We start from the raw sequence: 26354 nt of genomic DNA, 5'->3' as shown, positions 1-26354 counted from the left end.
CAGCAGCCATGAGCTTCTACAGCCCTTCGTATTTATTGGGTAGCAAGAGCAGGGAGGAGGAGGTAACTATTGGTCAGCTGCTTGATTGATCACATTATTGCTAACAGGCTTCAGATGTGCCTAATCACAAGAAATACTTGTGCCTGGGTTGTGACTGCCCTCAGCATTCCTTCTGGGTGGCAGACTGTCTGTTTGCCAACGTTCTGCACTTATGAGAACAGTTTGCTGTTTACTCATATAGCCTCCAGTGGTATACTGAGTTGATCACGACCCTCACTCTGTGGGCCTCCAACAATCTGCCATGTGATGCTCTACCAGAGTCAGTTTGGAATTTTGTATCTTATTGCTACAAAGAGTCTTTCCCAGTCTTAAGGTCTCTGTTTTAATGTTAATGCTGGTCAGTTGCCTAAACTCCAGAGAGAGAAGTGTATAATGAGGCATGTCCAACTCCTCCCCTTCCTGTCATGGCCTGAACTAGTTTTTCAGGTTTCTTTAGGAGCCCTTTGGCCAAGAGGGGAGTCCATTCAGTCATTTGGGGGCTTAGAATTTTATTTTTGGTTTACAGCAGGAGAACATGAAGTTGAAGCTGATTGTCTGCTGACCTCCGTTTTCTCACTGAAGCAGATTAGCTCATCAGCTAAGAGTAAATGGGATGCAAGTTGAAAAGAGATTTAGGGAAAGAGGTGAAAGTTTGGTGTCAAGAGAGGGAGCTAAGGAAAATTAGAAAGATGAACAATTGGTGGCCCAAAGTTAGAGAACATGCAGTGACATTAACTGACACTGTGGTGTGATTTTTTTCTTCCCCTAGCTCTCAGCTTGATGCACAGAGATGTTAATTAAACAAAATAAAATATCTAACCATTAAAAGTTGTCACAGAGAGAATTTAATGACAAAGAAAAATGCTTAAGATATTTGTGCCAGTTACTATTGGTACCTTCCTCAGAACCCCATGGCATTCATCTCTGTGCAGAGCTCTGTTGCTGAAAGGCTGCTTGCTGTGAAGACCTGAAACTCTCTGCCTGAGGCTTTCCACTGGCCAGCAGTATGCTAGAAATCAATGCCAGGGAACTTCTCCATTCCCAGGGCAATTAGTGCTCCCTCTTCCCACTCCCCAGCCTGACCAATTATTAATGGGAAATTGATGGTTGAACACCTTAGTTTTCGCAGCCTTCCATTGGGACAATTTGAGATGTTTTTTATATTCAAATTTTTCTAGATTTCTCCAGCAGAACTCAGCTCCTGCTGCAACACAGTGCCAACTGGATTAACTACATACAATTTATTGGCTTTCTTTCTGTGGTGATTTTTTTTTAATAGGCTTCAAGTTCTACAGCGCTCCTCCCATGAAGTGGTAGGATCTATGTCTCTTCCCTCATGGGCTTGCAACTGCTTTCATAAAAAACGATGACAGAAGTGACACTGTATGATTTTCAAGGATAGACCATAAAAGGCCATTGGCTTCCATCTACTTCTCTAGGGCGCTCACTCTTGGGGAAACTAGTCACAGACTAAGAAGTCTGACTAAACAGAAGTTGCTATGCTGGGGTGCCCCATGCAAAGATCTGGATCCCCTGCCAGCTATGGGAATGGCCATCTTGAACATCCAGCCCAACAGAGCTTTCAGATGCCTGCAGCCCTGGTGGACTTCTATAGCTGAGCCCTTCTTGAGTTCCTGATGCACAAAATCTTATGCAAAATAACACTGTGGTTGTTTTGTATCACTCAGGAGTAATTTGTTACACAGCTATAATGACTGTAACATTTCCCTTCCTTATATCTCTTTTCCACTTTCCTACTGGTGTTTCCTGGGATGGTTTTAAAGATAAATTATGTGCTCTTGAATTTTTTTTTTTTTTTTTTGAGACAGGGTCTCACTCCAGGCTGTAGTGCAATGGCATGATCTCAGCTCACTGCAGCCTCAACCTCCCAGGCTCAGGTGATTCTCTCACCTCATCCTCCCAAGTAGCTAGGACTACAAGCACACATGACCATGCCCGGTTAATTTTTTTGTATTTTTAATAGAGATGGCGTTTTGCCATGTTGCCCAGGCTGGTCTCAAACTCCTGGACTCAAGCAATCTGCCCACCTCAGCCTCCCAAAGTGCTGGTATTATAGGTGTGATTGCGCCCAGCCTGGAATCCTTATTTCAGAATTTGTTCCTGGAGAATTCAAACCGAGAAAAACTATGTTACAAAATAATAGTTACAATATAACCTCAAAAATGAAAAAATACTAGAGAAAAAATAAATATAAAAATGTTAACCCAGTTAATCTCTAAATTGGAAAAATAAGGTTGATTCTTACTTTTAATATTCTTTGTGTATATTTTCCAAAGGTATAAAATATGTATGTATTACTTTTATCAGAAAGAAGTGGTTTTATGAAACATGAAAAAATGAGTAATGTTTTATGAAAAGATTTTTCTATGAAATTTAAAATTTAACAGTTTCCATAGTTAAGGTAAAATTTGTCTTCTAAAGTTTTTTTATGGTAGAAGTCCTGTTTTTAGCTTACTGGGCCCTACCTGCCTCCCTTGGACAGAGTTATTCCAGTATCATGTGACCCACACTCACCAATCACAGCAGACTGAACCAGGGAGCACCACATCTGAGTCCCCCAAAAAATCAATCCATAATGTGGCCAAAATTCCATCAGCTTCTCTCTAGAATTTGACAGAAGAAATGCAGTGCCTGTGATTACATGACCATGAAAATTACATATTCAAGGCCCCTGGCTGGCTCGCACCACATGCAAGTTGAAGTTGTATGGAGGAGCAGAAACCATGAGAAATAGAGGATGCTGATCTGCCATGGAGAATGGGGCAAACGCAGGGAGAGAAACGATGAAGAATTCTCTCTCTCTCTGTGTGTGTGTGCGCTGCCCGTGCATGCTTGCATGCGTGGAGAGAGAGAGATAGATGCCCGTCCGGTTCCTATGAGGCTTGGTTATACTTCTCACACTTCATTAACCTGAGAATCTCTCATACCTCTTCATAATCCCCTTTTACTTGACCTTGTTTGGGTGATGTCTGTTCTTTGTAACCAACAGAAACTGATCTGAACAAGTTCATTTCTGAAACCTAAAAAAGCTGAAATAATTCTAATGCTGATATGAATATTAACACAAATGCTTAACAACAAGGAAGTATTATTCATGTCCCCATTTCACAACGAGGCCACTGCAGCATAAGAATATTTGGCACCGACCGTCCCACGGCTGGCAAGTGCAGGGCAGGATTCTCACACGGGCAGTCTTGCTCCAGGGGCGGAGCCCTTCACCTGGATGCAGATGGCGTCCCACCCTCATCTTTGTGATTCCTCACGCTGTAGGCTGGAGGCCTCAGGCGTGGCTCTTCTGTGATGACTGGTCACAGGGTGTTGAGGAGAACCAGTGTCAAGACTCCTATCCTGCACAGCAAGTCAGAGGCCACATTAAGAAACTAACCAAACCAGCCCGGCAAAACCAGCCCGGACGTTTGACTCCTCCTCCCAACATTTACATTTTTCAGCCATATTTATTAATTTTCTACCCATAATCTGACTAGCAAACACAAGATAACTCAAGTACATTGAGAATAAGAGGGAACTACAAACTGTAAAATACCCTAGGCTGAGAGAAAGATGGAGGAAAGCTGAGTGGGATGCAGCTTGCCTCAGCAGGCTAAAGTGAGATGACAGCCCCAGTTTAAGGGAGCTAGGTGGGGAGGCATCAGTGCTTTCACCAACAGTCTTGAATTTGACCCTTCCCACAATCCTGTGAAGTGAACATTATTAAATTTATTTTATTTTATTGTTTTGAAACAGAGTCTCGCTCTGTTGCCCAGGCAGGAGTGCACTAGCACCATCTCAGCTCACTTCAACCTCTGCCTCCCAGGTTCAAGCAATTCTCCTGCCTCAGCTTCCTGAGTAACTGGGACTACAGGTGCCCGGCTAATTTTTTGTTATTGTTGTTTTTAGTAGAGACAGGGTTTTGCCATGTTGGCCAGGCTGGTCTCGAACTCCTGACCTCAGGTGATCCACCCACCTTGGCCTCCCAAAGTGCTGGGATTACAGGCATGAGACACTGCACCTAGCCTAAATATTTTTTAGAAATGGGAAATGTGGGGCTCGGAGAGGGCAAGTGACTTGCTGCAGGACACACAGCAAATAGTGGCAGAATCAGATTCTAAATCTCATACAGTTTTCATCTCAGGATACTACCTCTTCAGTATGGTCTAGTCTATATTTGATTTTTCCCTACCACTTAACCCCCAGATTAATAACACTGTGAGCTGGAATAGCAAATCTAACTCTAACAATATTAATACTTGGCCTCAAATTATGCCATCTAGTGACCAATTGCCTCACTCAGTAACATATAAGGCTAGTTACATCAGTTTCTCACATAGACACATATTTTCTGAACTCAACTGCTACCAATTTTCAAATTTCTAAATTGAGAGCTACAGCTCTCCAAATCGGATGTTAACAGAGCTTCCCTACACATAAGTTGTCGAGCAAACCCATCATTATATCCTGGTTCTTACACACACACACACCAAACAAGAAAGGGCATAGTAGGCAAGGAGGTTGATGAATTCATATCCAATAACACTTATTCTATAACTAGTTAGAATCATTTATTTTTTTCAGGGTAACCATAATACTTCATCTGGAAGCTAAATTTTTCTTTGCAGATAACAGAAATAGAATCTCAAAAATATGTAACATGAAAGGGTGAAGATAGAAATTTCTCTCCAAGATTTATAATGGGGGGATAGGTAATCCACATAAATAACGAGCCCAGCATTTTTATAGACTAAATGAGGCCAGTCATTTGTAAAGATATTTCATTTCATACTTCAGCAGCTCTCTGGGCCTTTAAAAATGCAGTGCACAGCCACGAGTTAATGCTTGTACAGGACTGCATACCTTTTAATCCAGCCGGAGAGTCAGCCTTGAAAGCAATGCATTTAACAGGAAACATCAGTGGCTCACGAATGTTCAGGAAGAGAGCCTGCTGACATGAACGTTCAGGAAAGAGTGCAAAAAGAGCCTTTCTGATTTTTTTTTTTTTTTTTTTTTTTTTGCAGACAGTGATAATGAAGGGAAAAGATTGGCTTGAGGACTGTGGGGGAAGGGGATTCACTAGCCCCTTAGAATATGGTTTCCACATTCCCATAGCTGCAATCTGCTTTAAGGCTGAAGAGTTTCTGAAGTTCTCTGATATCCACAGCCAGCTCAATTCACATAAGCACAAATTTTAAGAGCCGCATTTTGGGCCTTCGGTAACATGGCCCTCACCCCTGAACTCTCAAGACCCTAACAATACTGAGAATTTTCTTGGGAATGGGTAATTATGTGGAATAAGTATGAAATACTGGGAAAAGCATGAATTTAGCTACAGAGAGCCTTGCATGGAGATCCTGACTGCACAACTTACTAGCTGTGTGGTGATGGGTAGGACGCTTGAACTTCCCAAGCCTGTGTCCTCATCTCTAAAGTTCACTCAACAAATACTTATTCAACACCCACCATGAGCCACCATGAGCTGTTCTAGGTGCTGGGAATACAGAGCCCTGCCCTCATGGAGTATCCAGTCAGAGCTTAAATCCTCACAGCAAAGTGTCCCTGGAGAATTGTGAGGATCGGAGCTTCTGTCAGGGAGTTCCTGGAGCATTGTAGGAGGGCTTAACAGACATCAGCTCCTTCTCTATGAGAAGTTGATACATTCTTGAGGGTCCACTCGAGAATTCCTGGAGCCCACTCAATGGGCAGAGTCAGAGCAGGTACCAGGGCACTCACAACCAAATATGGAGCTTAGATATCTCCTGTTTCCGGAGAAGGCTGCAACCAGCTCTGGAATCTCTGCATTATCAAACTTTAGACACCTGACCTTGTCATGAAATGTGGCAAACTCCACCTGGCTCTACGAGGTGAGCTATTTAGAGTTGCATCTCTTGACCCAGGCGACCAGGTATAGATTACTGAATTTCAAAATTCATTTGTCCATCTGTTCTCAGGAATTCAGAGTCAATCCATTCATATACCTACTTTGTAGCAGCCACTGGGTTGGGGAACATTATGGACAAGTTAGGCTTGACCCTGTTGGAGCCTGCTGTCTAATGGTTTGTTTGTGTAGGAGGTGGGAGGGTGGCTGATACACAGGTACTATAAGAGTGCCTATTCAGTCACATAGACCCTGAGTCAGACTTCCTGGGTTCAAATGCCTCAGTTTCTTCGTCTGTCAACTGGGAGAACCCTGATAGGATTGTTGTAGGCATTAAATAAACAAATATATGATATAATCAAATCACTGGGATGCCATGTTAGTGATTACAGCAGTGTTGAGTCTTATTAAAGGCGACATCAGTGTGATCTAAGGGCTTAGGGAATGGTCTCTGAGAGAATGTCGCTTAAGCTGTGACCTAAAGAATAAATGGAAGGAAAGTTGGGTGGCTTCTGTTCCAGGTAGGGGAACTGTCAAGTGGTGGCATTAAGGGGAAACAATGGAGACATTTTTATTGTTGTTTTGCAGAAACACTGTTGTGAGTTGAGTCCCCTCCCTGTGCTGGGCACTATGCCGGACAATGCAGGTACAGAGGTGGTGATCTTGCCACCATTCCCTCCAGGTGAGATAATGATATATGAGGCAGCAAGTGTGATTGGGTGATCCAGACACCAAGAGAGCAGCATGAACAGATGGCTATAGGGGCACCAGCAAGCAGCAGTTGATTGCTTGGGGGCATGATTTAGCAAGGGGTTCACAGAGGAGGTGATGCTAGAAAGGTGAGGTGTGGTCATGAGGCAGGGAGGCAGAGAAGGGCATTTCATTGTAGGCCAATGGATCAGGGTGGGCAAAGGCCCAGAAATATGGTGCAGCTAGGCGCATTTGAGGAGGAGTGAGGAGTTTTGGGTGACTAGAGTGCATAGTTCCCAGCAGCGGCAAAGGGAGGTGTGGGAGAGATGTGGCTGGAGCGTGAGGGGGGCTTGGTCATCCTGGAGGGCCTTGGAAACCAAGCCAAAAGTTTAGATTTCATCCTGAAGAGCATTTAGAAATAGCTGTCTGGCAGCAGCATGGAGGGATGAATTGGAGGTGAGTGGGACAAGAAACTGAGAGGAATTAGGAGATAGCTGCCAAAGTCCAAGCAAGATAATAGGAGGGATCGAACCATGATTAGGAAATGCAGAGCAAAGAAGAGGGAATGAAAACCAGAGGTATCTCCTACAGCACTTAGTAACTGGTGGATCAAGGGAGGTCCTGATGGGGTGACTGAATTAATAGTGGATTATTACACAGCATAGAGCAGGGTCTCAGTGACCATGGGTGGGCTGGACAAGTGCAAGCAGAGAGAATGCATGCCTTCCAAAGGGCACAGCTGTGCTCAGCTCCAGCTGATCACTAATGGTTACTGCAATGGTTATCTATTGCTGGATAACAAATTACCCCAACACGTATTGACTTAAAACACAAACATATTTTCTCACAGTTTTTGTGGGCCAGGAATCCAGGCATGGTTTAATTGGGTCCTCTAATCCATGGTCTCTCACAAGACAATAATAAAGGTGTCAGCTGTGTCTGTGGTCTTGGCTTAAGGTTCAACTGAGGGAGGATCTACTGCTGAACTCATTCATGTGGTTGTTGGCAGGCCTCAGGTCCCTGGTGGCTGGTGGCTGATGGAATTGGTTCCTTTTCATATGGGTCTCTTCTTAGGGCAGCTCATAATAGGGCAGTCAGCGCCTCTCCAGAGCAAGCGAAGAAGAAAGATGGAAGGCAGTCTTTTTGTAACCCAATCTCAGAAGTGACATCCTATCATTGTTGCTGGATTCTGTTAATTAGAAGTGAGCCAAGTTCACCACACACTCAAGGGGAGGAGATTTGACAAAGGCATGCAAACCAGGAGGTAAGCATCATTGGAAACCACCTTAGTGACTACACTACAATATTCGTCTTTGAGAATACAACTCAGTGTTGGAACTGCCCGATTTTTCAAGAAAAATTGGAGATCTGATTTTTATGTGAAATCTTCCAATTTGAAAATACTGGCCCTTAATCCCAACAATTTTTTTATATGCATTTGGTCAAATAAAACTCTCTCAAGCATGACCCATGGGAGACCATTATGAATCCTCTGGTACAGGGACCAGAGAAATAGGAGCAGAATTAGAGGAGAGGGAGCAGAGGTTAGGATGTTTCCCTCGTTCTTTTACTTGAGGAAGTTGGGAGAGCCAAGTCATTGTTAAAATGATGGGAGCTTGAAAAAGATGAATGCCAATCATTCAATCCAGATAACTGTATTCGTATAAATTCTACAGTCATGTTGGTAAAGATGACTTGTTTTCATTAAAGAGAAGCCTTTGATCTCTGATCTGACAGCTGCACATCTATATAAAATGAGACACTTTGACATCTGCAGCTCTGATCTCAATTGGACAGGTGGTTTCCTGCACACTAATGGAACAGAAAGACAATTGAGCATTATTAGATAAGAGAGAATGTTCTCACACACAGGAAAACAGCTTTTTCCTTTGAAAAAAAAAACAACATGATAAAGAACAGAAAATGACTGACAGAATCAGAGCTTCCTAAATGTCAGAAGAGCTGTTTCAGCTACACTCTGGCCTCTGTTAGGGGAGATTAGGATAGTTTTCAGAAAAGTATTGAACATACTTAGCATTAGCTGACTCAGGGAGGAATTTGCTGGTAAAATAAGCCTGTTCTCGGAGTGTGCCAAAGAGCTAAGATGCAGCTTGGGTTTTTCATAAACAAAGCAAACACTTTAGTGAAGACTAATTTGTACACATTCACTGAAAAGTTTAGTAAGCAGGAAAACTTCTTAGTGGAAAACCTTTTTTGCGTCTTCATTCAGCAAATACTTATGGAGTACACACATGGCTAGATGATGGAGATACTGTAGGAAAGACAGCCAAGGTCACTCTGCCCCAGTGCCTTACAGACTAGAGGACAAGGCGGATATGGAATAATGATAACAAAACAAAACTCTGAGTCACGTTTTGTCAGAGGAAGTAGAGATGCCATGGGAGCTTCACCCCACGGTGACCTATCTCAAGCCAGTGACTTGGGGAAGGCATCCAGAGAACTCAAAGATGAGTAAGAATTGCCCAGTTCAAAGTGGTGAGGTGGTGGGGTATTGGGAGAGGCTTTGGGCTATTTACTGCTTAAGTAGTAACACAGGAAATATTTTTTACGTATTTCACATTCAGCATTGGATTTTCTCTTCAACACTCAAATTATTATAGTACATCCTGAAAAAAAAGTCAGCTCACATTTGTACTAGAACTGTAAAGTAGAAAATAAGCATTTCTTAGAATATTAATAACAGTGGGTTCTTTTGCCTAGAAAGCAAATCCTATACTTTTATCTCATTTCTCTTGTCACATAGAAGAAGCTATGTAAAGCCAGAAGATGAGCACACATGATAGATGAGGTTGTAGAGAAACCTTATGAGCTGCTGCTGGAATGCAAAATGGTGCAGGCACTTTGGAAAACAGCCTGGCAGTTTCTCAAACAGGCAGAGAGTTGCCACATGACCCAACAATTCCACTGCTAGGTACATACACAAGAGAAATGGAAACATATGTCTATACAAAAACCTCGATATGAATGTTTATTCAAAATATCCAAAATAGTCCCAAAGTGAAAACAACCCAAATGTCCTTCAGCTGCTGAATGGATAAGCAAAATGTGGCATAGCCACACAATAGAATATTATTCAGCTATAAAAAGAAATGAAGTACCGATAGACACTGCAGCATGGATGGACCTTGAAAACACGATGCTAAGTGCAATAAGTCACAAAAGTCGCATTTTCATTTATAGGAAATGTCCAGAATAGGAAAATCTATAGATACAGAAAGTAGATTAGTGGTTGCATGGGCTGGGCGATGAACAGGAGAATGGATGAGAGTCAGAGCTCAAGGGTACAAGGTTGCTTTCTGAGCTGAAGGAAACGTTCTAAAATTGTGGTGATGATTGTACATATCTGGGAATACGCTAAAAACCACTAAATTGCATACTTTAAATGGGTCACTCTTCAGGCATGTGAACTTTATCTCAATGAAGCTGTTGAAGCAAGCACACAACAAGCACCCCGTCCTTCCTAGCTAGGTAGTAGAGCCCGCTAGCACAGGTGGGTGTGGGGTTTGGCTCCTGATGCCAAAGCACAGCCCTGCTCTTCCAGGGAAGGTTCTTTGGTCTTTGCCTTCTTTTCTTTCTATTCGTTTTTTTCTTCATCCTCAATAAACATCAGGAATACTTAGGTGTTATATTTTTTCCTTCTTTTTAAATCTTTATTTACTAGCCTCTGGTAATGTATTAGAGGTGCAATATCTTTAATTTTGTTTGGAATTGTGGTGCTTTACCCTCTATACCGTACCTAAGACCTTCATTTTCAAATGTTTACCACTGTTTTTAACCATCCCCATGTATCATTTCAGCCTTTTCCCCAGGACTTTAAGCTTGCCAGTTCTGCATTAATCTATGAGACTCAGCTTCATGGAGTAGCTGATAACTCATGAGCCAGCCTTGATTCCATTAACTCTTCTCTCCAGGGGCCCAGGAATGGGACTGAGGTTAGACATTACTGATATGATTATCTCAACTGAACCAGTGACAGCAAACATTTTAGATGCCAGAAGAGCTGTTGGGTGAAAATTAATATTGGTGTTTATACACAGACATGGTCTGAGAGTTGCAAATAAAAAGAAAAATTAAAATTTACAAAACCACACAATTATTTGGCCACACAATCCTGTTCCCCCTTTTAATACAATAAAATTAAAAATTTTCCATCTGGCTTATTCAGCAACTTGGCAAGTCATTGCAAGTTAGAGAATTTCAAATGTCATACACGTTAGGTTTTTTAAATGTATCTTATTTGTGGACGCAAATTTACCTTTCTACAAAAGTAACACATAGCTTAATATTAAATTGTTTGCATTATATAAACACACATGAGATTGGTGGTGGAAAGTCAGCCAAGAGTAAACGAGGAGTTCATGGGAAAATCTACTTACTTCAAAAATGTGCTGGAGCTAATTTGCAAAGAGAAGAACCCACATGTGGATTATTGAGGGTTAGCTGTGTAATCCCCAAAGAGCAAAACACTGGTTACTGATTCCTATTGAGAGAGAGAGAAAGATTTACTGCCTGTTTCTGTGCTTGAGGCATTTTACATATATTATCCCAAATATTTACGATACACTTACAAGATAGGCATTATTAGCCTCATTTTCCAGATGAGGAAACTGAGGTCCAGAGAAGCTAAGTGGCCCAAAGCCATAGAGATATAATAGATAGAGCCAAGACTTGATAGACTTGGGCTTATCCACCACACAACATTGTACCTTTTGTTCATTCATTCATCTATTCATTCATTATTGTAGTATACAAACAACTGCCTTGATTGTACAACAGCATCTGTGTATCATAATTAGCAAAACAAAGAACAGGATAGTGGTTAGTGTCTTGATTGTAAATAGTTTTAATGGAAAAGCATAAAAAGGATAGGATTACTTAGCAGAGAGTAACATCTACATAAAAACATAATTTTAAAAATCAAAGATCTCCAGTCAATAGCGGACAGTCTACCAGAAGATCTGTTAGGTCTTGAAGTCAGTTCCAGCAGTGGCATCTGTCTCTTTGTGCACGCTGAGCTGCTTTAGATGTTAGTCTAAGAAAGAGTGATTTTTTTTCTTTGATATGTAAAGTTCGAAGAAGCTTTGTTATACAACAAGTTGAATAATAGCATGCAGGTGAAAATAATTCTGGGTTGACTGGTAAACTGTGGCCCCCACCCAAATTGCAAATATTTGCACAAAATCAGGAAAGCACAAAATGGCAAAGGAGCAATGAAAGGAAATGAGCCTCTCAGGAATCTGGAAATGGACTTTGATGCCCTTTGATTTTACTGTGGAATCAGCAGTTTAAATCAGGCCAAGACAAATAATAACAAAAATAGTAGTATTTTATCTCTTGATTGTGTGTTCAGGCTAGATAGTCACTCAACTCATGCAAAACACAACACTCGAAGTTCTTAAGAGGAGAGATTTTACCAATAATCTTTATTATTATTATTATTAATTTTAAGGAGAGGAGCCATTCTCACCCCCCTCATTCTCACATTACCATGTTGGAAAACCTCTCCGGAAGGCTACACATTGGCAATATTCCATAAAATGTCCCTTGCAGTAGAGTAGGAAGGAGCCGGGAAGGCTGCTGACCACTGTTCCTCCCCCAATTCTGTTTTAGGCTAGGGAAATATGGTAGACAGTATAATGGCCCTTCAAAGATGTCCACATTTCAATCTCTAGAACCCATGAATATGCTACCTCACGTGGCAAAAGGGACTTTGCAGAAGTGATTAAGGACCTTGAGATGGAGAGATTATCTTGGATTTGCCTGGCAGGCCCAATCTAATCACGAGTCCTGAAAAGTGAAGAACCTTTCCCAGCTGTGGTTAGAAAAAGTTGTGACAATGGAAGAAGGGTCAGAGTGATCCTATGTTGCTGACGTGAAGATGGAGAGTAAGGGCCATGAGTGTGGGCATCCTTCAGAAGCCAGGAAAGGCAAGGAAAGGAATTCCCTGCCTAGAGCCTCCAGAAAGGAGTGCAGCCCTGCTGACAGCTCGATTTTAGCCCAGCCAGATTGATGTTCGACTTCCGGTATGAGAACTATAAAACAATATATTTGTGTTGTTTAAAGCCACCAAGTTTATAGTAATTTCTTACAACAGCAACAGAAAACTAATACAGGAGAGACCAAGTCAAGGCAGTTAAAGAGCCTGAGGCTTTTCATCAGCATGTCCTTTCTCCCTACTGCTCCATGTTAAACCAGGTGTTGGGTATGTCGTGGTTAGGGAGGACACCTAAGTAATTTTTGACCAAAGCCAAAGCCTGTTAAATTCCTTGTTACTTCTACTGATCTGTTAGATTGTGATTTTGTTTTTATATTCACTAAAGGATATGATTGTATATTAATGTCTTTGAGATCATTTCTTTGCCTTTCCTCTATCTGAAGACCTACATTTAATTATTAATCAAAAGAGCACCACCTCTTTTACTATAAAGAAATCTACCCTATAGCCAAGGGCGATTTTTACCTTAACACTGGTGGCTTCAGTTGGACCAAACAATGTAAAACCAAACAGTATTCGCTAGGCCCACAAACTAATATTATCATTATTATCACTATGACAAATAACAAAACTTGGGCATATTCAAATATATTTATCACTATTTCTCAAAACAACCCTTGTGCACATTCTATTTATAAACAAATTAATTAAAAGCATTTGGTCTTAGGCCCACATATGAATAAGGTATAAAGTAATAACTCAAATTAACTTTCAATGGGTAGGTCCTCAATCACAGACCTTTCTGGATTTAACAAAACCAAGTCTTCTGACTCTCTTTGTTACATAAGCCAGGCTAACATCTCCTCTTTGAAGATTATCTTCTATCCTTTTATGTCAGAAGTGGAAGAGTCAGAAAAAAATGCTTGTATTTTACACTCACAACTTACTATTTCCATCCATATTACCACTTTCCAACTCTTATAACCATTCCTCTCTCATTTACTCACTCTCTTTCCCACTCATCACAGCCTCCCCTTACCCCAGAGGGATGGTCTAAATTTCATTCCCTGTTGCCAAAGCCTAAATGATAAAAAATTAAATATATAAAGAACTTACCTGGCTGGGCACAGTGGCTCACACCTGTAATCCCAACACTTTGGGAGGCCGAGGCAGGTGGATCACCTGAGCTCAGGAGGTCGAGACCAACCTGGCCTACATGGTGAAACCCCGTCTTTACTAAAAATACAAAAAATTAGCCAGGCATGGTGTTGGGCACATATAATCCCAGCTACTCAGGAGGCTGAGGCAGGAGAATCGCTTGAACCCGGGAGGTTGGGGTTGCAGTGAGCTGAGACTGCGCCACTGCACTCCAGTCTGGGTAACAAGAGCAAAACTCCTTCTCAAAAAAAACCAAACTGTGACACAGCTTCAGATCATTCATTTGGCATTGTGAAAGGCAGGTTACTCTGACGTATGAATGAAGGTTAAGCTTCAGGCCGCTCTCATGGTGGGTCGTCTCATGCCTGGGCTCCTTACAAGGTCCTAGGAAGTATCCTGACACATGCATTCACATACTTGTAGATTTTTGTAAAATTTGCAAAAGTAAATATTTTTTTCTTTTCTTTCTTTTTTTTTTCTTTTTTTTTTTCTTTTTTTTTTTTAAGAAATAGGGTTTTGCTCTGTGGCCCATGCTGGAGTGCAGTGCCATGGTCATAGCTCACTGCAGCCTTAAACACCTTGCTCTGCCTCCCAAGTCACTTGGATTATAGGCTTCAGCCACTGCACCTGGCTCAAAAGTAAAATATTTTTATTGCAATTGGTTATGACCCTTGTCTCTTTCCACTTTGACTTCCCATCTATTACATTGCAGTCAGGTGGTATTACTGGGGACGTAAGTGTTTTGGGGAGCTGGCTAAGAGGAAGTTGAATTGGGGAATATATTAAATAAATTGTGGTTTTAGCAGGATATATTTATGAGGGTCAAGTCACTTCCTTACATAGTTAAGCTATTACTGGCTGATCTGGCATAGAAATGGCTTCTGGATTCTCCTCCTGCCCTTGAGCCAACATACCAGGCATGATGTTGAAAGGACTAGGGCCAGAGGCCATATCAGGATAAGAACCTGCCCTGTAGTAGGAGTATGTGGGGAGAGAGATAAGCAAGGTCTGCAATGTGCAGAGCCAGAAGCAATTCTGTGGAAAATTCCTTCAAACATCAGACATGTAAACTTGTAAACAAAGAATTCAATTCTCATCAATGCCCCATCAAGACAGAAATTCTCTCCTGTTTAGGAATGTACATTATACATAATTATAAACCCAAAATACATTTTCATGAAAATCATCTAAAGTAGATTTTATCAGAATTCTTGGGTTTCTGATGCATAATCCTGTAGCAGTGAACACATCTATGTGTGAGGTTGCATGTTTTATGCATCCCATCTATCAATAATAAAACACAAATTTAGACCAACCATGCTAGAGGAAGGCTATTTTCTATCTTTAGAAAGCTGTGTTACAAAATTGATGTTAAAGAGGTGATCAAAGAATATGTAGCCAAAATATGCAGAAAAATATGTTATAAAAAGCTGTCAGAGAATTAAAAAAAAATTGGTTTCTAGATGTATGGGTATTCATAGTATTTATCATCTTTCTAATGTTTGTAATTTATTTTTTATTTCTTTTTATTCTAAATATTTACTTTTGTATCTGATTTTATATTTATAATTTTATACTCTTTTTCTTAAAGAGGAGATTAAATAAACTTCAAGCCTCCCAAAAGCTAGATCCTCTCCTCCTGCATCCAATTCTAATCACTGATTACCCAAATTTGTCAATTCATGGTAAAGGCCTTCATCGCCCATTGGCAGTCTCTGGTTTGCTCGGTTATCTTTCTTTGTTTTAAATTAGAGACAGGGTCTCTGTCTGCCACCCAGGCTGGAATGCAATTGCAAGACCCTGGCTCACTATGGCCTTGAATTCTCAGACTTACGAGATCCCCCTGCCTCAGCCTCCAGTGTAGGTAGGGCTACAGGCACATGCCACCATGGCGGGCTATTTTTTTTTTTTAATTTTTTTTACAGAAGGGGTCTCACTATGTTGCCCAGGCTGGTCTCAAACTCCTGACCTCAAGCAATCCTCTCACCTTGGCTTATCAAAGTACTGGGATTACAGACATGCCACCACCTGCTTCATTATCTTTTATGTCTAAAACCACAGGGAAAATAAGAGAAAACAAACAAAACATCATGATACTTTCGAGAGTGAGATTTATATCTGAGCATGTGTCAAACATCAATTACCACCCAAGTCATTTGTAAATCTCTGCTTCCAGTGGAACCCAACTTAAGAAACATACCTGTATTGGTTTAATAGGGCTAACATAACAAAGTACCACAAACTGGGTGGCTTAACCAAAAAGTGTATTGTCTCTGTCTGGAGGGCAGAAGTCGGAGATCAAGGAGTTGGCAGGGCTGGTTCCTTCTGAGGACGTGAGGGAGAATCTGTTCAGTGCCTCTCTCCTAGCTTCTGGTGGTTGCTGGCAATCGGTGTTGCCTAGCTTATAGTTGCATGACCCCGATCTCTGCCTTCTCTTCACATGGCATTCACAGGGAGAACAGTCAATTGGAGTCGGGACCACTTTAATGATTTCATCTTGTCTACATCTGCACAAGCCCTGTTTCCAAATAAGGTCACATTTCTGAGGTACTAGGGCTTAAGACTTCAACATATCTTTTTTGGGGGGACACAATTCAACCCATAACAATGCCTTCATTTTTTTTGTACTTTCCTTCTATAAAAGCAAGTAATGATAGTACTCACTATTGATGAGAATACAATATGCAGTAAAGTGGTCATTCCCATTGCTATTGGAAATGTCAATTAAAACATTAGAAACAATTTAAGTTCATTTTAAGATGTAAATTCCAGAAAGTCAGGGACCTTGTCTGTTTTCCTCACCACTGTTATCTCAGCTGCAAAAACACAGCTTAGCACACAACACACACTCAATGAATACTTGTTTTGAATTGATGTATTATCTTGAAATGCCTATACTAAATGGTTATGGTTTGGCATCGTTAGAATAACTAGACAGAAGAAAGTGATGTTAAATACCATACTCTTTACTAAATAGATGGGACGTTTCCTCTCAGCCTAGGTATCTATTCAAAAGAATAATTTAGGTCTTTATAGAAATAATAGAATGTGTTTGCTGGAATTCATACAATGGTATAAAACCTATAGTTAATATTTAACTCTATAGAAAATATATGTATATTGTATATTCAGTAAACTACAAATAGTTAAGTTTCCATTTCTGTCCCCAGTAAGGAATTGGTAAAAATGATTACCTTAGGTAAATATCTTTCACCTTTAAAAGTTCATTAAAAATTTCAAATCTCTTAGAAACCCCCAAATGAATTATCTGATCCCCTGATTAGTTTAGGTTCTCCTGTCACTCACTCTCACAGATTTCAAAACTTCTTTGTTGTTAGTACTTATCAATTTGAACTTAAATAATTTTTTTTTATTATTTTAAGGCCTAGCTTTGCTGCTATTATACAATCCATGAAAGCACACTTTTCTTGTCTTTTTCACTAAGGTAATTTAACCTCCAATATTTGCTTAGTGTCTAGCATATATTTGCTGCTCAATAAATATTTGCTATGTCAACACATAAATTACTGAAAGAATGAATGAGTGAATAAATGAATGCATGCTTGGAGTGTGAAGTCTGAGCCTGATTCCCCTGCTTTGGACTTTACCTAAGTTCTGCTGATGATCTTCCTCAAGAGCCTTGTCCTAAGGCAGTATTTTCAGGAATGTCATTTTCTTTCATTTTTCACCCTAATTTCTCTGCAGAAATTCTGTCTTTGAGTTTGCTCAAAATAATAGCCTATATCGATTTTATTGCAAAGGAGACATTGTTTTCCTTCAATAAACTCTGCAAGAATGCCTATTGCTGCTTGTTTGTTATCAGAGGAAGCTTCCCTTTCTATTTGCATGATCCTGTAGTTTTCCAGCCCTTTAATCTGGTTCTCCATGTTCCCTGGTCAGCGGCCTGTAGGTTGTGCCCACATTGTGTGGATGGAAGCTAAATTCTTCTTCTTTTGGTGGGCGAAGTAACTTACTGATTGAGGTCAGGGCTACAAAGAGATCCCCACTGGGCAAAAGAATGCATGCAGTGAAGCTTCCTTTGTAACGTTATTAGAAATTATTTTCTGGCTCCAACAGGAAAGGCTGTTTTCTAATTTAACCATTTCAGGTCCACTGTATCTGCAAAACTTTCATTTCCATTTGTAGGTAATTATAAATAATGGGATATATATTTTTATTTATTTTTATGAAAAGCTTTATATTTCTTTAAGATAGTCTACAAGTGGAGATGCCAAGTCACCCACTGAATACAGACTTTTCTTTTTGAGGGATCTTGATACAAATTCAAATCGCTTGTCTAAATTTATATCATCAGTACAAAAGAGAGTCCCCTTAACTGAACCTTTCCCAAGGATGTATATTATTATTTTTAAAAACAAATCTTTAGGGCTGGGTGCAGTGGCTCACACTGGTAATCTAGCATTTTGGGATGCCGAGGTGGGAGGACTTGTTGAGGTCAGGAGTTCAAGACCAGCCTGGGCAACATAGCAGACCCCATTTCTACAAAAAAAAACATTGTTTTAAATTATCAGGGAGTGGTGGCATGTGCCTGTAGACCCAGCTACTCAGGAGGCTGAGGTGGGAAGATCTCTTGAACCAAGGAATTCAAGAATGCAGTGAGCTATGATTGTGCCACTGCACTCTAGCCTAAGCAACAGTGAGACCCTGTGTCAAAAATAAAACCAAAACAACAAAAAAACTAACCTTTAGTAATAGTATTAGTGAAAAATGAGCACGATTTTTTTGTGTTGTTTCTTTGGTTACTACCAAGGATCAACATGCTTGCATATATGTGTTGACTAGATGAATTTTCTCTTTTGGGTAATGATCTCTTTCATAAATATTATATTGGCCAGCTATCAACAGGGACCCTACCGGTTTTCATATCTGTTTGCCTGAGGTCTTTATGTAGAAACTATATTAACTTCGACATTTTATGGAAAACATTTTTCCATTTTAATATTTGCCTAATAGTTGTTTTGTGTATAGAATTTCTCATTTTTATAGATCTGCTGGTCTTTATAGTTTTTTCTGTTATTTCTAGTATAGGAAAACTTCCCCCTTGTAGAAGTTTTATAAATAAATATCCATGTTTTCTTCAAATGTTTCTACTGTTAAATTTTTAAATATTTAAATGTTTAACCAATCTAGAATTCACTTTGGTGTGTGAAATGAAGTGAGAAATCAAAGTTTTTATATTTCTAGGCTTCATCTCATCACCATTTATTGAATAATTTGTTCCTGCTCAAGGGTTTAATAAGCTTCCTATGGCATAATAGATTGTAAAATAGAGTCAATTTATGAATCTCAAAAACAAAATGTCCTAGACAAATTTTTCTTCAAGCATGTGCTACATTTTATTAATTTGCTACAAGGGCTCCAGGAAAGTGACAGAAACATGTGTGCCCCGTATAAAAGTGGAGGGGTTATACAGTGAGAGACAGAAGGCTTACATAAGCAAGCAGTTTTTTTAAAAAAATTAGAAAGATTCCATTTTTATTTTACAAAGTCAAGAAAATATCATGTTCGTATCAGTTGTGAAAAAGGAACAATGTGACAGAATGATCCATTATCCTAGGTGTGAATTATACTTTTCAGGTATGTTTTAGAATCCTTTTGTCAGTTAACAAAAATAAACCACAAATGCTTTGATAGGGATTATATTAAACCACTTTCTTGGCCTCTAAGACTCTCTGCTCTCCAGGTTCTCTCCTATTTTATTAGCTGCCTTCTTTCAGTCTTCTCTGCTGGATCTTCTTTCTTGTCCCAAATTCTTCATGTTGGTGAGCCCCAGGATTCTCTCTGCATTCTCTCCATGGATGACCTCATCCAATCCTCTGGCTGTACATTCCATCTATCTGTTGATGGCAAAACATGTTTCTATGAGTTTCATGATCTTTTAGCAACTGCCTACTCAACGTCACCACTTCCACTTGGAGTCTAACAGACATTTCAAACTTAACATGTCTTAAGACTCCTGGTTTCAATCTCCAGCTCCTGCTCCTTTCCCAGTCTTCCCCAGTGAAGTAATTAGCACCGTGATCTAACCAGTAACTTCAGGACAAAAATCAAGGGACCAACCTGGATTCCTCCCTTGGTCCCACCCTTCATACCCAACCCATCAGCAAATCTTTTATGTCTATCTCCAAAATCTATCTGAAATCTACTTCTGGTTCTTTCCACCCCTACTATACAAGTACAAGCCCATCTTTTCCAGACTGAATTACTGAAATAACCTCCTAACTGTTCTTACTGCTCTATTTTCCCCCCACATGTACCCTGTCTATTCTCAGCATCAAGACCAGACAGCTCTTTAAAAAAAACCTTATTAGATCACATCCTCACCTGGTCAAAACAGCTACCACAAGACTTACACCCCAAAGTCCTGTTCTACAAGGGCCTGCACAATCTGCCCTCACATTACCTCCATCTTCATCTCCCACAGGTCTCCGCTTTACGCACTCTGCTTTAGCAACACTGCATTTCTTTTCTTTAGCAACACTGCATTTCTTTTCTTTCTTTCTTTTTTTTTTTTTTTTTTTTTTTTTTTGAGATAGAGTTTTGCTCTTGCTGCCCAGGCTGGAGTGCAGTGGTGTGATCTCGGCTCACTGCAACCTCTGCCTCCCAGGTTCAAGCGAGTCTCCTACCTCAGCCTCCGAGTAGCTGGGATTACAGACATGCACCACCATACCCGGCTAATTTTTTTGTATTTTTAGTAGAGACGGGGTTTTTCCATGTTGGTCAGGCTGGTCTTGAACTCCTGACCTCAGGTGATCCTCCTGCCTCGGCCTCCCAAAGTGCTGGGATTACAGGCATGAGCCACCGTGCCCAGTGCAACACTACATTTCTTGCAGTTTCTGGACTATATCAGGCTGGTAGCATGTTGGGGCCTTTGCATTTGCTATTCCCTCTGCAAGAAATACTGCTCTCCCAGATAGCCACATGGCTCTCTCCTACACTTTATTCAAGTATCTGTTCCAGTGTTACTCCCTCAAAGACCTTCCCTGACCACATCCCCCTTCTTTCATTCTCTATCCCTTAACCCTATTTTATTTTTATTCAATGCACATATCGTTACCTGACACTATATTATATTAAGGCTTTATTTGTTTGTTGTGCCAACTCCGCAAGAATTGAAACACCAGGAGGGCAGAGCCTTTGTGTTGTTCATGACTGTATCCCTAGTACCTAGCATTTTGCTTGGTATACAGTGGGTGCTCAATAAATACTTGTTGAATGTCTTGGTTAAACCTACATTATTTGGAAAATATTTAAATATTTATATCAACATCTTTCTGCCCAGGAACATAGTGTATTTTTCCATTTTCTCAAACTTTAATAAATATATCTTAATAAAATTTTGTTCTTTTCTTTGACTATTTGAAAGACATTATGCATTAAAGCTACTTCTAGATGTTTTATATATTTTTTCTTCTTACTACTATATGAGCTTTTTTTTAAAAACCATCTCAAATCAGTTTTAGAAAAGGTAAACTATATATATACATACATATACATACATTTAAAAGTTTCTAGCTGATTATTACAATTATATTGGAATGCTTTTGATTTCTGCCTATCTTACTTTCAGCCCCTTGTGTTTAAACAATTTTCAAGTTATTTATTTGGACTTATAGTTGTACAATAACTGTCACAAAATAAGTATCATTTTATCTCTTCTTTGTTAATAGTATAGCTTTTGTATCATGTGTTATTGCATCGATCACAGCTTTCAGAACTATATTAAACAATATTCCTTTTTTGTGCATATCTTAATGGGAATATAACTAATGTTTTGCTATTAAATATAATGATGGCTATTGGTTTTAATCGAATACTTTTTCTTATATTTAGTAAATATTTTTTCTACTTCTCCTCTTAAAATAATATTATCAGGGATTGCTGTTGATTCTTACCAAATATGTTTTAAGCATGTATAGAAGCAAGTCTATTCTTTCGTATTTGACGTAATGATTGGATGTATTATGTTAATGGCTTTCCTATTATTTGATAACTTCTACCTCTCTGAAATAAGCTAGCTGACTGTGGTGAATTATTTCTTTATTTACTACATTTGCAACTTGATAATATTTATTTTGGAAGGTTTTCAGCTTTTTTTTTTTTTGAGATGAGGTCTCACTGTCAGCCAGGCTGGAGCGCAGGGGTGCAATCTTGGCTCACTGCCTTGACCTCCCCAGGCTCAGATGATCTTCCCACCTTAGCCTCTTGAGTAGCCAGGACTACGGGTGCATGCCACCACCCCCAGTTAATTTTTGTATTTTTTGTAGAGATGAAGTTTCACCATGTTGCCCAGGGTGCTCTGGAACTCCTGGGCTCAAGCGATCTGCCTGCTTTGGCCTCCCAAAGTGCTGGGATTACAGGTGTGAGCCACCACACCCAGCCAGTTGTGGATATTTTATGTCTCTCAGTAAGTGCTGAATATTTTAATTTAGAGTTTTCTTGCTGCTCTTTCTTCCTGTTCTTGTCTACCTGTCATTTCATTATTACCACCAATCCTTATTATTACTGGCAAACAGACAGATAATAGGGAGGAAGCTATTACTTCTCTGCTTCAGAGTATTGTCTCAAAAATAAAAATAGCCCTGTAATCTTCTTAACAGATAAGAAGGACCAGGTGGTGAATATCTACAGAAAATGGTTCCATCAAGCTGGATTAGTGGGGTGTCACCTTCCAATATAGACAAAAGCCTGTCAAGCCTCTGTTTGACATTTATTAATGGGACTACCATTTGTTGAAAGCCTTTGTGTGTGTGTCAGGCACTTTACATGCATTATCTCAGACTTCATCTTAATTCTAGGAATTGGATATTAATATTCCCATTTTACAGATGGAGAAACTAACGCAGGAAAGGGCTAAATAATTTGAACAGTTCAAATAATTTAACAGTTCAAATGGCTGATTGTTGGTAGAGCTGGAATTTAAACACAGGGATCACTGGCACCAAAGCCCACTCTCTTTCCATACAGCAACAAGGCTCACAGGGCAGTGCTCTGAAGAAGCAAGACCTCAGCAAACGAGGAGACAGAAGATAAGCACGCTGCAAGACAGGATGTTATGACTGCTGCGGAAGAGTCAAGCACAATGTTACTGCCATTCAGATTCATTTGGAAAGAGCTGGAGAGCCATTGGGAAGGAGGTGGCTTACAAAGGAGAGGAGGGTATTTTAGGTGGAGAGAGGAGTAAGGGCAAAGGCATAGGATCTGAAAAGCCTAGGACATGTTTACAGAAGAAAGGGTAATGCTCTTTAGATGGTGGATTGTGTTCATGCTGCTATGTAATCAAAGATAAGCCTGGAAACTTAGATTGGGTTCCTATTGTGAAATCTAAGAGATAGATGAAGGGGTTTGTTTTTAAAAGATAGTCAGCGGGGAGCCATTGCAGTTTTGAATAAGGAGCTAACAAGTCAGATTGGGGTGGATCATAGTGGGTAAAGATGGGAGAATGACACTCTGATCACATGACTGTAAACAATTTATCAAGTAATAAAGGGAGTCTGGTTTGAAGAGTGGCGGGAGGAATGGAAAGCAAGGACCTGGTTTAGGATCAGATACAAGGGTAGGTTTACTATGTTTGTGCAGATGGGATTCTGGGGCACGGGGAATGGCAGTCGTGGATGCCTTCAAGTCACTGGGAGCCTGAGTCACCGGAAGAAGGGTTGGGCCACTACAGATAAGAGGATCTTGGAAGGCAAGACTGGTTGTTGGAAAAAAAGTTGATGAGACACCCAGATAGAATGTGGTTGTTTATAGAGGATTAGATTTGGAGTCATCTACCTAAAAATGATAACTTACATTGTAGGGTGTCATCAATGATCAATGTCTTTTTTTTTTTTTTTTTTTTTTTTTTTTTGAGATGGAGTCTCGCCCAGGCTGGAGTGCAGTGGCGCGATCTCGGCTCACTGCAAGCTCCACCTCCCGGGTTCACGCCATTCTCCTGCCTCAGCCTCCCGAGTAGCTGGGACTACAGGCGCCCACCACTACGACCGGCTAATTTTTTATATATATATATTTTTTTTAGTAGAGACGGGGTTTCACCGTGTTAGCCAGGATGGTCTTGATCTCCTGACTTTGTGATCCTCCCGCCTCAGCCTCCCAAAGTGCTGGGATTACAGGCGTGAGCCACTGCGCCCGACCATCAATGTCTTTTAAGAGAGCAGTTTTATTAAAGGTCGAAGGGCTGACGCCAGGCAGAAATTCTCAATCCTAGTTACACGTCAAAACCACCTCTGGATCTTAAAAACCACATCTGTTGAGTCAGAATCCCCAGAGTGGCAGATCAGACCCTTCTATCATTTAATACCACCACAGGGGATCTGCTGGGCAGCCAGAGTTGAGCACCACTGGAGAAAGGGTAGAAATTTTGCTGTGAGAAAGCAAGAGTGAGACAGCCTCTTACCTAGCCAGGAAGAGAGATGTACCATCTGGGTTTTTCTTTAAGTTTCCTCTTTCACATCTTTCAAGCACCTCTTCGTTTTGCAGATTCTATTGATATCTAGTTAATACTTTTTACTGACAGCCTTCTGGTCGCTTTAGCAGGCATTCATCTCCTCTTATCATAGACTGTTAAAAAAAATCAGAGGGTGGTAGAGCTGGAAGGAAACAGATGTTTTAACTTTCTTTAGCATCGGATACCTTTCAGAAAATGAAATCTTACATGAAATCCTGATGTGTAAACAGACCAAAGCAGAATCATTCTGAGAGAACCACAGCCCAGAGCCCACTTACTTCCCCACTTGCCCCAAGCAAGGACTTTAGAGAGTCCTTCCAGATCTCAGGATCTCTATCTCACAGGTTCAGTGCCACCTTCTCTCTTTCAGATAAGGAAATTAAGATTTTTGAGTAGTGAAATAATCGATCTTAGATGGCATATTTCGGTTAAATCTCCTAAATCCTTATGCAGTTTTCCTTCCTTCACAGGATGTTGTCTCCCCTTCTGCCAGTCTGACATCTCCCTAAAATTCACTCTCCATTCCGACAGAGAAAGGTACACAGGGAATCAAATTACCCACAGCAGCCTTGGTACAAGGTTAAGTGAGAGAAGAGGCTGCAACTCCTGACTGCCCTGAATTATGTGGTTTATCTACAGGGATCTCATTTATTTCTGCTGCTCCAGTTTCAGCTCTCTCTGGTAATTCTGAGTGGCCTGTAAAATCATTATCTGGCCAACGGAGGGAGATAAAAAGCCTTGTTAGTTTTAAAGGGAAAGTTTCAGTGATTGAAGTTTTATCAGCAGGATGAGCATGGAAGAACTTTTTTCCTTATACTGATCTGAGGAAAAAGTAATGAGACCTAAGGCATTATAATTGAAAATGAGAATTGTTAAGTATCTTTTTTGCATATTTTATGTGACTGTCAAGGGAGGCTACTATGAGGCATATTTGGCCCTAATATACTTTTGGCATCTAGTATACTCCCTAATTGTCCCAAAGCTTTGTCCTGGCTGCATCTCACTCTTCGGGAAAGTTTGTCACAATAGAAGGAACCACAACTTCTAAAGAGAGTAAGATAAATTTCTGACATGAGGATACTTAACTTTAAATTCCTATATTTAAGAAAAAAATTATTCAGACACTTGAAGGATTCTTACTAAATAATTGCATTTAGAAGATTTAACCTCTTTTCTCATACATGCTATTTTCTTGTACAATGTGCCTTTGCTGAGGTTGCATTCATTGTTAATATTTCGCTGTATAATCACAGGTCTAGATGGGATGATAAAAAGCTAGTCCATTGCCTTGTTACTATGCAGGCACATATTTCAATCACAGAGACTGTGTTTATCTTTTTTTAAGGAGACATGGAGCAAGGTTTTCCTTGTATTAATGCCAGGTGATTTTTCATGCTACTATTTAGCTCACAACTTCTTGTTCAAGTCTGAAGAAGAGAGTAGTTGTTATCTCCAAATTATCTTCCAGCACCCTGCAACAATACTCATTTCTTTCATTTCTGGCATCATTGCAAATTTTCTTCATCCATATTGTAGGGAAGGTCCTGATATTTGTGTCTGTGAGGGGACTATGCTCTAACTACATCCCTCTGTAATTCATGGTGTAAGTCAGCAGCAAAACTGGCAGGATAGAAATCTTTTCCCAGAGTGGCAATCAATAAAACTTATGAGTATCCCTTCATACAGATGCTTATCTTAGCACCTAGTTGAGTTGAGGAATCCAACTCAGATTCATTTACATAGAAGTACTAAAAACTAAAATTGGAAGTTCAATAAATAAATGAATAACTTTGCTAAGATATTCCTTTTTTAATATCTGAAAATTCATGTTTAACAGAATGCTGCACTTACCTAGCTGTTTACATTTTTTCCCTGCATCTCCCTCCTTCTTCCTTTGATTTGTATCAGCAGCCAAAGCAATTGTGGATTGAAATACATATGCATTGATTTCCAGATTTCAGGCTTTGCTCCTCCTCCCTCTCTCCACTGCCTTTGGCCACTCCTTGTCCTACTCCATCTTCTAGGCTCTCAGTCACTTAGCTCTGTGTATTGAGAAGAGGCTCACCCAGACTGTGCTTAGTGTCCTGGTGGCTGTGGCTAAAGGTATGTAATCATGGTAATGGTAGCATGCTTTGGATTTACATAGACTTCCC

The 26354-nt window shown here is 40.2% G+C and overlaps 1 pseudogene; it reads left to right on the top strand.

The window, feature by feature from the left end:
• Positions 1-26354, top strand: part of LOC106634700 (mitochondrial import receptor subunit TOM7 homolog) — a 46405-nt pseudogene that overhangs the window by 16465 nt on the left and 3586 nt on the right.

This window comes from Pan paniscus, chromosome 3 (genome assembly GCF_029289425.2).
Source record: "Pan paniscus chromosome 3, NHGRI_mPanPan1-v2.0_pri, whole genome shotgun sequence".
NCBI lineage: Eukaryota > Metazoa > Chordata > Mammalia > Primates > Hominidae > Pan > Pan paniscus.
The sequence above is the reverse complement of the archived record's forward strand: the minus strand, read 5'-3'. Positions and strand labels throughout refer to the sequence as shown.